Below are 14,879 nucleotides of genomic sequence, written 5' to 3'. Positions count from 1 at the left end.
CCAGTTTCATCCATCTCATCAGAACTGATTCAAATGAATTCTTTTTAACGGCTGAGTAATACTCCATTGTGTATATGTGCCACAGCTTTCTTATCCATTCACCTGCTGATGGACATCTAGGTTGTTTCCATGTCCTGGCTATTATAAACAGTGCTGCGATGAACATTGGGGTACATGTGTCTCTTTCAATTCTGGTTTCCTCGGTGTGTATGCCCAGCAGTGGGATTGCTGGGTCATAAGGTAGTTCTATTTGCAATTTTTTAAGGAATCTCCACACTGTTCTCCATAGTGGCTGTACTAGTTTGCATTCCCACCAACAGTGTAGGAGGGTTCCCTTTTCTCCACACCCTCTCCAGCGTTTATTGCTTGCAGATTTTTGGATCGCAGCTATTCTGACTGGTGTGAAGTGGTACCTCATTGTGGTTTTGATTTGCATTTCTCTAATAATGAGTGATGTTGAGCATCTTTTCATGCGTTTGTTAGCCATCCGTCTGTCTTCTTTGGAGAAATGTCTATTTAGTTCTTTGGCCCATTTTTTGATTGGGTCGTTTATTTTTCTGGAATTGAGCTGCATAAGTTGCTTGTATATTTTTGAGATTAGTTGTTTGTCAGTTGCTTCATTTGCTATTATTTTCTCCCATTCAGAAGGCTGTCTTTTCACCTTGCTTATATTTTCCTTTGTTGTGCAGAAGCTTTTAATTTTAATTAGATCCCATTTGTTTATTTTTGCTTTTATTTCCAGAATTCTGGGAGGTGGATCATAGAGGATCCTGCTGTGATTTATGTCTGAGAGTGTTTTGCCTATGTTCTCCTCTAGATACCCCTTTCTATAATGAGTAGTTTTCTCTGTTCAGATACTCTAAAGGTTATCTGTTTGAAATACTTTTATAGAAATTATTCTGTGATGAGTGCTTTTTTCTGTGTTTGAAATTTCAATTTGAGGGATAGTTTTATGACAGCTCTGTGTGTTTATAGCTTGTTATAATGTTTCCTTTATAGTTGCCAACTAGTATAGTTAATATTGGAGTAGGAAGTGGCAAGCTACTCTAGTACTCTTACTTGGAAAATCCCATGGACAGAGGAGCCTGGAGGGCTATAGTCCATGGGGTCACAAAAGAGTCGGACACAACTGAGCGCGCTTGCACACACACAGACACACACATACACAGAGGGGATGTGTGTATGTGTTTGAGAATTATGTTTATATACTAATGGCAATTGAGTTTAATAATATTGTATATCCTTGAGTCTTTGTTTTGCCTAGTAATATTTTTCTTAAAATCACAGAAAAATCAGTACCTTCCATTTTGCAGTATTATGCTAATAACCTTGGAGTTTTTGAACATTAGATACATACGTAAAATAAAAACAAACACGTAAGGACCTGTGGCAAAAATATACTTAAGATTGTGTGCTTGTCTGGTTTTATAACAAATGTTAAATTGAATCAAATTGCAGAAATTGTCTGCTTTTGAAGTAAAAGTTGGCAGCTTGTGTTCAATTCAGAGGCTTTTAAACAAGACAGCAGAAGGAGAAACTATTTGTTACTTATATATAATAATTTAGATTAAAAGTAAGTAACTCTTGGCTGTTTTATTTTTAAAAACTGCAACTATATTCTCTATAATGCAAATTTGTGAAGTATAAATTATTTAAAAATACAGAAAGTATATGTGAAATGATTTAATTTTCTTTTTTTTTCAGTTATATAAGTCTACATGCTCATTGTAAAAATTTCAAACAATATAGAAATATATGGAGTAAGAAGTGTAGGTTCCTCCTAGTAGCTAATCTTAGTGTCTTCCCAGATGTAACTACTGTTCATATAGTTCAGTGTATGTATAACTTATTTAGATTTGCTCTGCATTTGGCTTATACACACTCACATAATATATTTTTCATAATAAAACATGGAAATAGAATCATACTCTTCCAAGTGTCCAGTGACTTGCTTTTTTTCACTTAATTTGTCCTGAAGGTATTCTTTTTTAACCATAGAATAGATAAAATAGCTTCCCTGGTGGCTCAGATGGTTAAGAACCTGCCTGCAGTGCAGGAGACCTGGGTTTAATCCCTAGATCAGAAAGATCCTCTGGAGAAGGGAACAGCTACCCACTCCAGTATTCTGGCCTGGAGAATCCCATGGACAAGGAGCCTGGTGGGCTACAGTCCATGGGGCTGCAAAGAGTTGGACATGACTGAGCAACTAACACTTTTACTTTCAGATAGAATAGATAATCCTAGGCAGTAATTAAAAGTAGAGCATGCTCATTTTCTATTGCTGAATATTTAGATTGTTTATTTTTAGCTGTTACAAATAGTTACCCAGTGAACACTTTCATGTGTGCATTTTTTTGCGGGGGACACATCAGGCAGCTTGTGGCATCTTAGTTTCCCAACCAGTGATGGAACCTGGGCCCGTGGCAGTGAAAACCTAGACTCTTGACCCCTAGACCACTGGGGCGTTCCCTTGCGTGTTCATCTTTTGGTTCATGTTTTAGTATTTCAGCAGAATATATTCCTGAAACTGCTGAGTTAGGATAATTGGATTTTGACTGTTGTCAGATACTGCAAAATTGCTTTCCAGAAAGGAGGAATTAATTTACATTCATAGCCATGAATAGTTAAAAAAAAAAAGTCTGTTTCTTTATACCCTAAAAATTCCAAGCTTTAACAGATCTTTAAAATTTTTGCCAATTCAGTGGGTTAAAAATACTACCATAATGTTTGTTTCAAGTTTAATCTCTTTGATTCATAGTGTGGTAGTCATATTTTCATATTCTTATTTGCCATTTTAGCTTCTGTGAATTCCATGTTTATATTGTTTTAACCATTTTTCTATTCTGTCTGAAATTTTTCTACTTGGTTTGTAGAAGTTCTTTATATGTTCTGGATATTAGTTCTCTGTTCTATATTTTTTCCTGTCATTTCTCTTTGACTTTGTTTTGTGGTAACCTTTGCCATACAAAATTTTTAAGTAGTAAATTTGTTGTGATGAGATTCAGATTTAATACTGCATAAAGATCAAACCTAGCATTATGGAACTGACATAATGAATTATTATACTAGGTTTTAATTTTTTAAGAAAACTTTGATGAATCTTCACTGATTGTAATTTTGTTTCATTTTCTTACTGTTACTATGTCACAGACTGATTGATTGTCACACTGATTGATAGTGGCTTTGGGATTTTAGATCCCCGACCAGAGACTGAACCCAGGCATGGACTTTTAAAAATCATTCTTCTAAGTATCACATTGCATACAGACCTCCTTTTGTTCCTAATTTTAAATTATAAGAACAGTAATTTAAATATTTGGATTATTTTTAATGATATTTAAGTGATCCAACTTTTAGAGGGCAGTAATTTCTATCTGTATAGCTTTTCTTTTTTTTTTAAGTTTTTCCACAGAGTTGGTTACATTGGATGCATTTTTCTGAGAAAAGAAAGCCTAGAAAACCTATTTTCTGTGAAAAAAAAAAAAACATGAAAAAGAAAGTGAAGTCTCAGAGCACTTTAGATTGAAAGCTCTTTTTTTAAAAATTTATCTTTTATTGAAGTCTAGTTAATTTGCAGTGTTTCTCATGTACATCTTTTCTGTTTTAATGTGAATATCATTATGCACTTGCCCAAGAGATTCTGCACATATACAAACAGAACTTGTGTCTCTTCAACAGTTTTGACCATATTTCTGTGAAGGTATGCTGGGGGAAATTCTGTCCTTAAATAAATGGTTAAAAACTAATTCTAGTCATGTTTAACCCAAGAGACGCTGGTTTGATCCCTTCGTCGGGAAGATCTCCTGGAGAAGGAAATGGCAACCCACTCCAGTATTCTTAACCTGGAAAATTCCATGGACAGAGGAGCCTGGTGGGCTACAGTCCATGGGGTTGCCGAGTTGGACACGACTGAACACACACACACACACACACATATACACATAAAACTCACTCACTCACTCACTCACTAACTCACTCACTCCCCGTTTCTTCTCCCCGCAGTGGCTGACTGTGCACTCCAGTGCAGGGGGCCTGGGTTCCATCCCTGGTCAGGGAACTAGATTCCACGCTCCATAACTAAGATCAGCATGCATGCTCAGTTGTTTCAGTCATTTCCTACTCTTTGCAACCCCATGGACTCTAGCTTACTAGGCTTTTCTGTCCTTGGGATTCTCCAGACAAGAATACTGGAGTGGGTTGCCATGCCCTTCTGCAAGGGATCTTCCTGACCAGGGGTGGAATCTACGTCTCTGGCATTGCAGGCAGATTCCCCAGATGAGCCACTGGGGAAGCCCCTAAGGCCCAGCACAGCCAAATAAATAAATAAACATGTTTGAAATAAAGAAAGACCCAGCTACAGATAATCTGAGAGTCAGTTTCGAGTTCACTTTGAAACTTAGTTATACTTCCTTGACAGAAAAGATTTTACATGATATTTACAAGGAATTGGTGAATTTGCAGTTATCTTTTGATCCTGAGACACATTATCCTCATTGCCTGTGGATGGATATTCATTAATTTACTGCTATTAATTCTGTTCACAGTCAAAATAAGGCCTATGAATTTGGTGTTGTGCCGATATGAATGGATGGAAAGATGGAAGAGGCTGTCTCTCCTCTTATGGAGATCAGTTGATAACTGCAGTGATAAAAAATTATGTAAAACAAATGTTTCATTGGCATATGTTCTGTAAAGGGATATATATCAAATATATCATGGGTAAAATAGTGAAGTAATTGGGTCTATCTTCGTATTTTCTGTTCTTTACCATCAGTCTGTCTGTTAATGCACCAAAACTCATGTCTGTTTCTGTGTTAGTGGTTTTAAATGTAGAGTTTTTGTAGTTTGTTTCAGTATCTGGTATATCTAGGCTTCTCCTTTTCTCCATAGCTTTTCTTCTCCTTGATATTCTTTTGTGATATTGTCACCTATCCTGGGGTACCAATTTTTCTAGAAAATGATTTAGTATTTTTATTAGGGTTTCATTAAATTAATTAAATTAACAGATTTGTGAAGTAAGACAGATAGGGAGGAATATCATATGACATCCCTTTTAGGTGGAATCTAAAAAATGATACAAATGAATTTACAAAACAGATTCATTTATTTGGCAGATGAACTTACGGTTGCAGAGGGGAAAGGGTTAGTTAGGGAGTCCGGGATGGACACGTACACTCTGCTGTATTTAAAATTTAAGTTTTTCATATTTGGCCAGTGAAGCGTTTTTATGATGGCTGCTTTAAATCCTTGTCAGACCTGGCGGTGTCTTATGTTCGAGCTTAAAGACAAGGGTGTCCACTTTCACCGCTACTATTCAACATAGTTCTGAAAGTTTTGGCCACAGCAATCAGAGCAGAAAAAGAAATAAAAGGAATCCAAATTGGAAAAGAAGAAGTAAAACTCTCACTGTTTGCAGATGACATGATCCTCTACATGGAAAACCCTAAAGACTCCACCAGAAAATTACTAGAGCTCATCAATGAATATAGTAAAGTTGCAGGATATAAAATCAACACACAGAAATCCCTTGCATTCCTATACACGAATAATGAGAAAGTAGAAAAAGAAATTAAGGAAACAATTCCATTCACCATTGCAACGAAAAGAATGAAATACTTAGAAATATATCTACCTAAAGAAACTAAAGACCTATATATAGAAAACTATAAAACACTGATGAAAGAAAACAAAGAGGACACTAATAGATGGAAAAATATACCATGTTCATGGATCGGAAGAATCAATATAGTGAAAATGAGTATACTACCCAAAGCAATTTACAAATTCAGTGCAATCCCTATCAAGCTACCAGCCACATTTTTCACAGAACTAGAACAAATAATTTCAAGATTTGTATGGAAATACAAAAAACCTCGAATAGCCAAAGCAATCTTGAGAAAGAAGAATGGAACTGGAGGAATCAACTTGCCTGACTTCAGGCTCTACTACAAAGCCACAGTCATCAAGACAGTATGGTACTGGCACAAAGACAGACATATAGATCAATGGAACAAAATAGAAAGCCCAGAGATAAATCCACACACATATGGACACCTTATCTTTGACAAAGGAGGCAGGAATATACAATGGAGTAAAGACAATCTCTTTAACAAGTGGTGCTGGGAAAACTGGTCAACCACTTGTAAAAGAATGAAACTAGATCACTTTCTAACACCGCACACAAAAATAAACTCAAAATGGATTAAAGATCTAAATGTAAGATCAGAAACTATAAAACTCCTAGAGGAGAACATAGGCAAAACACTCTCAGACATAAATCACAGCAGGATCCTCTATGATCCACCTCCCAGAATTCTGGAAATAAAAGCAAAAATAAACAAATGGGATCTAATTAAAATTAAAAGCTTCTGCACAACAAAGGAAAATATAAGCAAGGTGAAAAGACAGCCTTCTGAATGGGAGAAAATAATAGCAAATGAAACAACTGACAACTAATCTCAAAAATATACAAGCAACTTATGCAGCTCAATTCCAGAAAAATAAACGACCCAATCAAAAAATGGGCCAAAGAACTAAATAGACATTTCTCCAAAGAAGACAGACGGATGGCTAACAAACGCATGAAAAGATGCTCAACATCACTCATTATTAGAGAAATGCAAATCAAAACCACAATGAGGTACCACTTCACACCAGTCAGAATGGCTGCGATCCAAAAATCTGCAAGCAATAATTGCTGGAGAGGGTGTGGAGAAATGGGAACCCTCCTACACTGTTGGTGGGAATGCAAACTAGTACAGCCACTATGGAGAACAGTGTGGAGATTCCTTAAAAAATTGCAAATAGAACTACCTTATGACCCAGCAATCCCACTGCTGGGCATACACACCGAGGAAACCAGAATTGAAAGAGACACATGTACCCCAATGTTCATCGCAGCACTGTTTATAATAGCCAGGACATGGAAACAACTTAGATGTCCATCAGCAGATGAATGGATAAGCAAGCTGTGGTACATATATACAATGGAGTATTACTCAGCCGTTAAAAAGAATTCATTTGAATCAGTTCTGATGAGATGGATGAAACTGGAGCCAATTATACAGAGTGAAGTAAGCCAGAAAGAAAAACACCAATACAGTATACTAACACATATATATGGAATTTAGAAAGATGGCAATGACGACCCTGTATGCAAGACAGGAAAAAAGACACAGATGTGTATAACAGACTTTTGGACTCAGAGGGAGAGGAAGAGGGTGGGATGATTTGGGAGAATGGCATTCTGACATTGTATACTATCATGTAAGAATTGAATCGCCAGTCTATGTCTGACGCAGGATACAGCATGCTTGGGGCTGGTGCATGGGGATGACCCAGAGAGATGTTATGGGGAGGGAGGTGGGAGGGGGGTTCATGTTTGGGAACGCATGTAAGAATTAAAGATTTTAAAATTTAAAATAAATAAAGAAATCCTTGTCAGAGAATTCTAACATCAGTGTCATCTTGGTGTTGATGTCTTCTGATTTTTTTTTCTCATTTAGTTTGAAATGTTCCTGATGTTTTGTATGACGAGGGATTTTTAAAAATTAAAACCTGGATATTTTGGGCAAAAAAAAAGGAGCAAGGGATTTAATTTTATTTCATTGATTACATTAATTGTGACCACAGAGTGTTCTTGCTGTTTCTGCTTTATGAAACTTTATGATTATTTGGTGGGGAGGGAGCTCCTAATATGTACAAGAATTAAGAAATTCTTTACCTGAATCATCACATTTAATTTTCAAAGTAATTCTGTGAAGTAGGTGGGTACAAATACTGTCGTCATATTATCATCAGAAAACACTGACCTCAGAGAGGTGAAGTAATTGTCCAGGGGTTCAAAGCTAGTCAGTGTGGGGGGGCTTGAATTTGAACAAGCTGTGTTTTACTTTCCTGTCTGTGTTGTGTTACACTGTCTTCCTAAATTGTTCAGATCGCTTGACAGAGCTCTGGAAGTATTTGAACAGGGTTTGTTTGTTTGTTTGTTTGTTTTTCTCCTAGGCAGTTCCTTTTTGTCTTACTTTCCCCTTCAGCTTAAAAAAAAAAAGGAAGACAGAAGTATTTATAACTTCCTTTAGAACCAGATTTTGGGTCAAATAGGCTGTGTTTTGAATTAAGAGAAGTTTGGTTTTTTCCTGCACATCTCTTTTCAACAGCTGACTGAGTGTAAGTCAATTGGAGACCCATTTCATTTATTTGGCAGATGTTCTCCGGGAGGGTTGATGTTAGAGTGTGGGGTGAACTATTAACCATGTGGTGTGGGTTACACAGGGTACTTTGGCCATTCTACCTTCAGACATCTGATCTAATGAGGAAATTTGTGATTAATGTGCCAAAACTTAATCAAGTCAAAACTTAGGGAAATTGAAAGTGATGCCTTCCCCCCCTTTTTAAATACAGAGGCTTAGGGTGGTTGATAGACAAGAGGCCTATATTAGTAAAGTACAGCTTCACTGGTGATCTTCTCTAAACCTTAGTTTTATTCTGTAGAGTGCGAATAGTATTATTAATCCAGAAAATTTAGTGAACTAATCCATATAAAGTACTTAGCACAGTGAAAGAGTAAACACTCAGTGACTATGACTGTTCTGTGAATACTTGTTTACATCCAGTAAACATGGTGTTAAAATGAGAAGTGAATTCAGAAGCAGAATGTAGGGCCTTATCATATTTCTCTGGTGGGTTTTTTTTTTTTGGAGGGCATCGGTTAAATTTTTTTTTTTTTAAAGAGTAGATCATAGAAGCTTGGGCTCCTCCTCAGTCAAGATCAGTTAATTATCCTTCTGTGTTGTGAAACTTTGCCCTCCTGCCCTTTTCTGTTTCTTGGAGAATTTAAGTATCCATGTGTACCTCTCATATTAAAAAGTCCTTCTACAGCCCATATCGTTTAGCTCCTGTAGTTTCTCAAGTCCGACTTTTAGAATAAGAGCTGTCCACGCATTTCCATCCGTGTTTCTCACTCTTCATTTACGTGCTAATCCAGTCTTTGCCTAGTACTCTTCCAAAACTTTTTGGTGAAGATAGTGGTGCGCTAATTGATAAAATGAATGGAGACTGTTCTGTCTTACCTTTCTTGCCTTCACTACTTAACTAGTAATTTCTTATTTAAGGACATCCTAGAATTGGTTGAGTGCTGGCCTCGGGATGTTTTAAGTTCTCCCCTAAAGCAGTGTGTTCTGATCTTTATCAGTTGAGCAGAGGCAGACTCTGGGTAGTTGTTACAGTTTTCTAAAGACAATTTAAAAAACCGATTTGGGCTAAATTTATTTCTACTCTGGCTGGACTATCACCCATTTTCTCTCTGCTGATGGTTGTCCTAGAGCCTTTAAATATAAATTTTTAGCTCTGACAGTGTTAACAGATACTTTTGCACTACCCCTTACACCAACCTGTTACACCAGTTCGGGTGTGGTGATAACTAATTTTTTGTGTCTTGGTAGATTGGTTCTTTGCACACTTGCAGAGTAACAGGTTTCCTTCCTTCTGTGGCATTTAATTTTAGTGATATTGTATATTTTTAGAAATTCCCAGTTGACTGATAGTTTCTCAGATGAAGTGATGTTCTACTTGGTGCAGACATGAAGACTCCTCCTAAAACAAAACACTCTTTTAGGATCTTTGCTAATCACTTAATCTGCATTAACTTTATATTCATCACCTAGAGGCAAAAGCAGGTGATTATTCACCTCAAGTAACTAGCCACTTCAAGTAACTAGCCCTTCCTGTCATTCATAGTCTCCTTTTGTAAAACCTCCCTGTTAACTGAGGTCAGATTTACAGCTGATCTTCATATTATGAGACCATTTCTGGGTCCAAACTATATATATAGTTGAAAGGCAGGTATTAGGTTGGTACAAAAGTAATTGTGGTTTTTGAGCCTTGAATTTTTAATCATTTATAACTAGGTTCAAATACATCTTTATTAATCAAAATAGGAACCATTACAATCAACACATTTTTGCCAATGAGAAATGTTTGTTTATTCTTGTAGCATAAAAATGTGTGTTTCAGAATTTGACAAATTCTTGGAGAGCATTTTTTTGCATCATGCTGGTTATAGAAGCATTTTTTCCCTGCAAAAAGTTGTCGAGATGCTTGAAGACATCTCTTACCAACCTCTCTAACCTGGAGAGAGGTCAGGTGGACATGGCAGATGAGGCAGAACTTCTTAGCTCAATTCGTTCAACTTTTGAAGCATTGGTGTGCGATGTGCAGTTGGGTTTTGTCGTGGAGAAGAATTGGGCCCTTTCTGTTGACCAGTGCTGGCTGCAGGGGTTGCAGTTTTCATTGCATTTTCTGAGCATACTTCTCTGATGTAATGGTTTTGCCACAATTCACAGAGCTGGAGTGGACCAGATGGGCAGCAGACTACCAAAGAGTGACCATGACTTTTTTTTTTTGGGTGCAGGTTTGACTTTGGGAAGTGCTTTGGAACTTCTTGGTCTAGCCACTGAGCTGGCCATCGCTGTTGTCATATACAATGCATTTTTTGGTCGTATGTCACAATCTGATTGAGAAATGGTTCATTGTTGTGTAGAATAAGAGAAGACAACACTTCAGAAAGACAACTTTTTTGATTTCCGGTCAGCTTATGAGACACCCACTTATCAAGCCTTTTCACCTTTCCAGTTTGCTTCAAACACCAAATGACCGTAGACTGGGCAACCTTGAGTTCTTTGGCAAATTCTTTTGTAGTTGTAAGAGGATCAGTAAGAGGGTCAGTGATGGCTGTCAATTGATCATTGTCAACTTCTGATGTCTGCTCACTGCGCTCTTCATCTTCAAGAATGTCTCCTTTGCAAAACTTGTTGAACTGTAACTGGGAAGGGTTAATTTTGACTCCATGCTGTGACTTTAATCCTTCTTTTTGCCATTTTTGTTATTATAATCCTACATGAAGGCCTGCCTCAGAACCTTGCCCTCTCTGCCTGACCCTTAAACTAAAGTGCCTTTGCATAGCTCATAGGGAGACATTCTGACCCGCCTGTGAATGACTGTAAGGAAAAAAAAAACGAACACATCCTCTTCCTTGAGGATTGCCATTCTAGTAGATATTTGCAAAAATTAAATGGTCTTTTAATTTTGTTTCCTTACCTCCTCCCCATCTCTGATCCATAAAAGAAATAAAAGAATCTGACATCCAGGCCCTGACAAGATGGTTATTTTGAGAAGTTAGTCTGCCATCTTCTCGGTCAGCTGTCTTTCTGAATAAAGTAGTATTCTTTCCTTCAACACCTCATCTCTTGGATTCATGGGCCTGTTGTGCGGTGAGCAGAGTGAGCTTGAACTGGGCAGCAGAGCTACCACTGCACTGTATGTTCATCCGCAGTTCCTGGGCCAGTGCATTTTTGAGATTGTGAGTTGTCTCCACTGCTTTATGACCCATTTTGAACTTGAATAAGAAATTGCTTGAATTTACTTTTTGTCTAACATCATTTCCATAGTCTAAAATAAATATAAAATAAATAGCAAGTAATAAGTCATTAGCAAAAAAAAGAAAACAACAAAGCAAGAAATGCACATTAAAATGAATGTGCAACATAACCACATTTATTTAAGAATGTGTTCTAATATCAAAGGGCAAATTTCAGCAGTGCAAAAATTGATATTATGTTTACACCAACCTAATAGTTTCATGTCTGTCAGCTTGACACTTTGTTTAAAGTATGAAATAGCTCCTTCCAGATATCTTTTGTGACTTCTCAGGTCATTCTTCTGAGCCTAACTGACACTTGGAGTTAATGTCTTCGTAAGTTTTCTCTCCATTTTCTCCTAAGCCTCAGCCTTTACTTTCTCTGCTTAGTAGCCTAGGTTTCTGGATACATAGTTTTCTTGCAGTCAAATCACCAAATTAATTTCCTATAGGTTTTGGTCAGAACTCTTATCTCAGGACAGCCTTCTATGGCAGGTGTTCTGAGCTCTCCCTGTAGGTCTCTGAATAGGCGGGCTTCGATACCGGATAGTTTGCTGCTGTTCAGTCATGTCCAACTCTCTGTGGCCTCATGGACTGCGGCACAGCAGGCTCCTTTGCCTCCACTGTCTCCCAGAGTTGGCTGGGTGGTTTACTTATTATTGTGATGGTTTCTCCTGGCCTCTGTTCTCGTAGTTTTTTTTTTTTTCCTTCTTTTTTCTTTGCTTTCAGTCTCATTTGCCCATGTTGTTCTTAAAATGTTTAGTAACCTGCTCTTCATCTCAGCCTCTCTTTTTTTTTTTTTCTCGCTGCAGCTTACAAGATCTTAGTTCCCTGACCTGCCGTCAAACCTGGGCCAGTGCTGCAAAGGTGCCAAGTCTTAACCACTAGACTGCCAGGGAATTCCCTCAGCTTCTTTTCTGAAAACTAACTTATCTGTCATTCAGTCTAGCCTCTCTTTTTACTGCAGTGTTACTAAAAAACTCATCTTCAAGATACTGACCCAGAACATCAGTCCTGGTCTCCAAGATTATTTCCCAGGACTTCCCTGGAAATACCATCTCTTTAGAAACTCGTATCTTACCCTGGTGTGATTGCCCCTTTAATTCCAGTGCAGTGATAATTGCTTCAGCTGGCCTTCAGTTCACTCGCTCAGTCATGTCTGACTCTTTGCGACCCCATGAATCACAGCATGTCAGGCCTCCCTGTCCATCACCAACTCCCGGAATTCACTCAAACTCATGTCCATCGAGTCAATGATGCCATCCAGCCATCTCATCTTCTGTCGCCCCCTTCTCCTCCTGCCCCCAATCCCTCCCAGCATCAGGGTCTTTTCCAATGAGTCAACTCTTTGCATGAGGTGGCCAAAATATTGGAGTTTCAGCTTTAGCACCAGTCCTTCCAATGAACACCTAGGATTGATCTTCTTCAGAATGGACTGGTTGGATCTCCTTGCAGTCCAGGGGATTCTCAAAAGTCTTCTCCAACACCACAGTTCAAAAGCACCAATTCTTTGGCGCTCAGCTTTCTCACAGTCCAACTCTCACAGCCATACATGACCACTGGAAAAACCATAGCCTTGACTAGAAGGACCTTTGTTGGCAAAGTAATGTCTCTGCTTTTGAATATGCTCTCTAGGTTGGTCATAACTTTCCTTCCAAGGAGTAAGAATCTTTTAATTTCATGGCTGCGGTCACCGTCTGCAGTGATTTTGGAGCCCAAAAAAATAAAGTCTGACACTGTTTCCACTGTTTCCCCATCTATTTGCCATGAAGTGATGGGACCAGATGTCATGATCTTCGTTTTCTGAATGTTGAGCTTTAAGCCAACTTTTTCACTCTCCTCTTTCACTTTCATCAAGAGGCTTTTTAGTTCCTCTTCACTTTCTGTCATAACGGTGGTATCATCTGCATATCTGAGGTTATTGATATTTCTCCCGGCAATCTTGATTCTGGCTTGCGCTTCTTCCAGCCCAGCGTTTCTCATGATGTACTGTGTGTAGAAGTTAAATAAGCAGGGTGACAGTATACAGCCTTGACGTACTCCTTTCCCGATTTGGAACCAGTCTGTTGTTCCATGTCCAGTTCTAACTGTTGCTTCCTGACCTGCATATAGGTTTCTCAAGAGTCAGATCAGGCGGTCTGGTATTTCCATCTCTTTCTAACTGGCCTTAAGGAGTCTTTTTTTTTTTTTTTTTCTTAAATACTCTTTACAATTTATAATCATGTTTTGGGGAGGGATGAAGTAGCCACCATAGATGAGGAGTTACTTTCTCCTTAGATTTTACCAATAAGTTAACAGCAAAATGTAGTGGAAAGAGTATGGATTTTTGTAGTGAGAAAGAATTGAATTTTAAATCTTCCTTTTCCACTTTGTTGTTTTGAGACCCTGAGTCTCAGTTTCCTCATCAGTAAAATTATATCTACCTCATGCAATTGTAGTGGGACTAAAAGTTTATATAAAAGATACCTAGAAGATAATAAATATCTACATACATAGCAAAGTTTTTTTTTCCCCTTTAAGAAATGGGCAATAGGCCTCAGTTAATTAACCTTGTATGCTTAGTTGCTCAGTCGTGTTCCATTCTTTGCGATCCCATGGAATGTATAGCCTGCCAGACTCCTCCATCCATGGGATTCTCCAGGCAAGAATACTGGAGCAGGTAGCCATTCCCATCTTCAGGGGATCTTCCCGACCCAGGGATCAAACCCAGGTCTCCTGCATTGCAGGCAGATTTTTTACTGTCTGAGCCATCAGGGAAGCTCAGTAACCTTACTGTGGTAATTATTTTGCAATATATATGAATATCAAATCATTGCATTGTACATCTTAAACTTACACAGTGTTATGTGTTAATTATACTTCAGTAAAGCTGGGAAAAACCCCAGGCCTCTCAGACCATGAAAGTAGTGACCGTCCAGCATACCGAGAGGATTAATCATTTAGTTCAGAAACATTTACTGAGTACTTGATGTGTATCAGGCAATGTGACAGGAGAATAGGTGTTAAGAAGACATGATCTTTATGTGTAAGGCACTTATAGTGTGGTATTTCAGTATATGTTGGTAAGGGCAATGGCAGAAATAAACCCAGTACTGTAAGAAGACTAAGAAAGGAAAACCAAACCTGACCAGACTAGCAGAGGCCTGGTTAGGTGCTCAGGATCACTTTCTGCTGGGAAATGTTTTTAAGGATTAGTAGTGTTTAGCCAGGTGTGTAAGCTGGGATAGAGAAGAGGCATTCTGTTTTGAAGGAGTATAGTGGTTGAAGGGTACATGTGAGTATAGGAGGTTATGCTGGAGAATATGGTGTTCGGGAATCAAATTTTGAAGTATCGTGTGGCTAAGGTGTTTTGGCAAGCCACTGAAGAATTTTAAGCAAGTAATGATATAATCTGAGTTCTGTTTTAGTTTACTGTAGAAAGTGTATGGATGAGGGATAAAGATTAATTTCTAAACTGCCTCGA

The 14,879-nt window shown here is 38.1% G+C and overlaps 1 protein-coding gene across 1 annotated transcript in view; it reads left to right on the top strand.

The window, feature by feature from the left end:
* SMURF2 (SMAD specific E3 ubiquitin protein ligase 2) overlaps positions 1-14,879 on the top strand; it is a 115,704-nt gene that overhangs the window by 29,872 nt on the left and 70,953 nt on the right. The gene's annotated exons all lie outside the window — the stretch shown is intronic.

The sequence above is a fragment of the Ovis canadensis genome, chromosome 11, assembly GCF_042477335.2.
Source record: "Ovis canadensis isolate MfBH-ARS-UI-01 breed Bighorn chromosome 11, ARS-UI_OviCan_v2, whole genome shotgun sequence".
NCBI classification, from domain to species: Eukaryota; Metazoa; Chordata; class Mammalia; order Artiodactyla; family Bovidae; genus Ovis; species Ovis canadensis.
The sequence above is the reverse complement of the archived record's forward strand: the minus strand, read 5'-3'. Positions and strand labels throughout refer to the sequence as shown.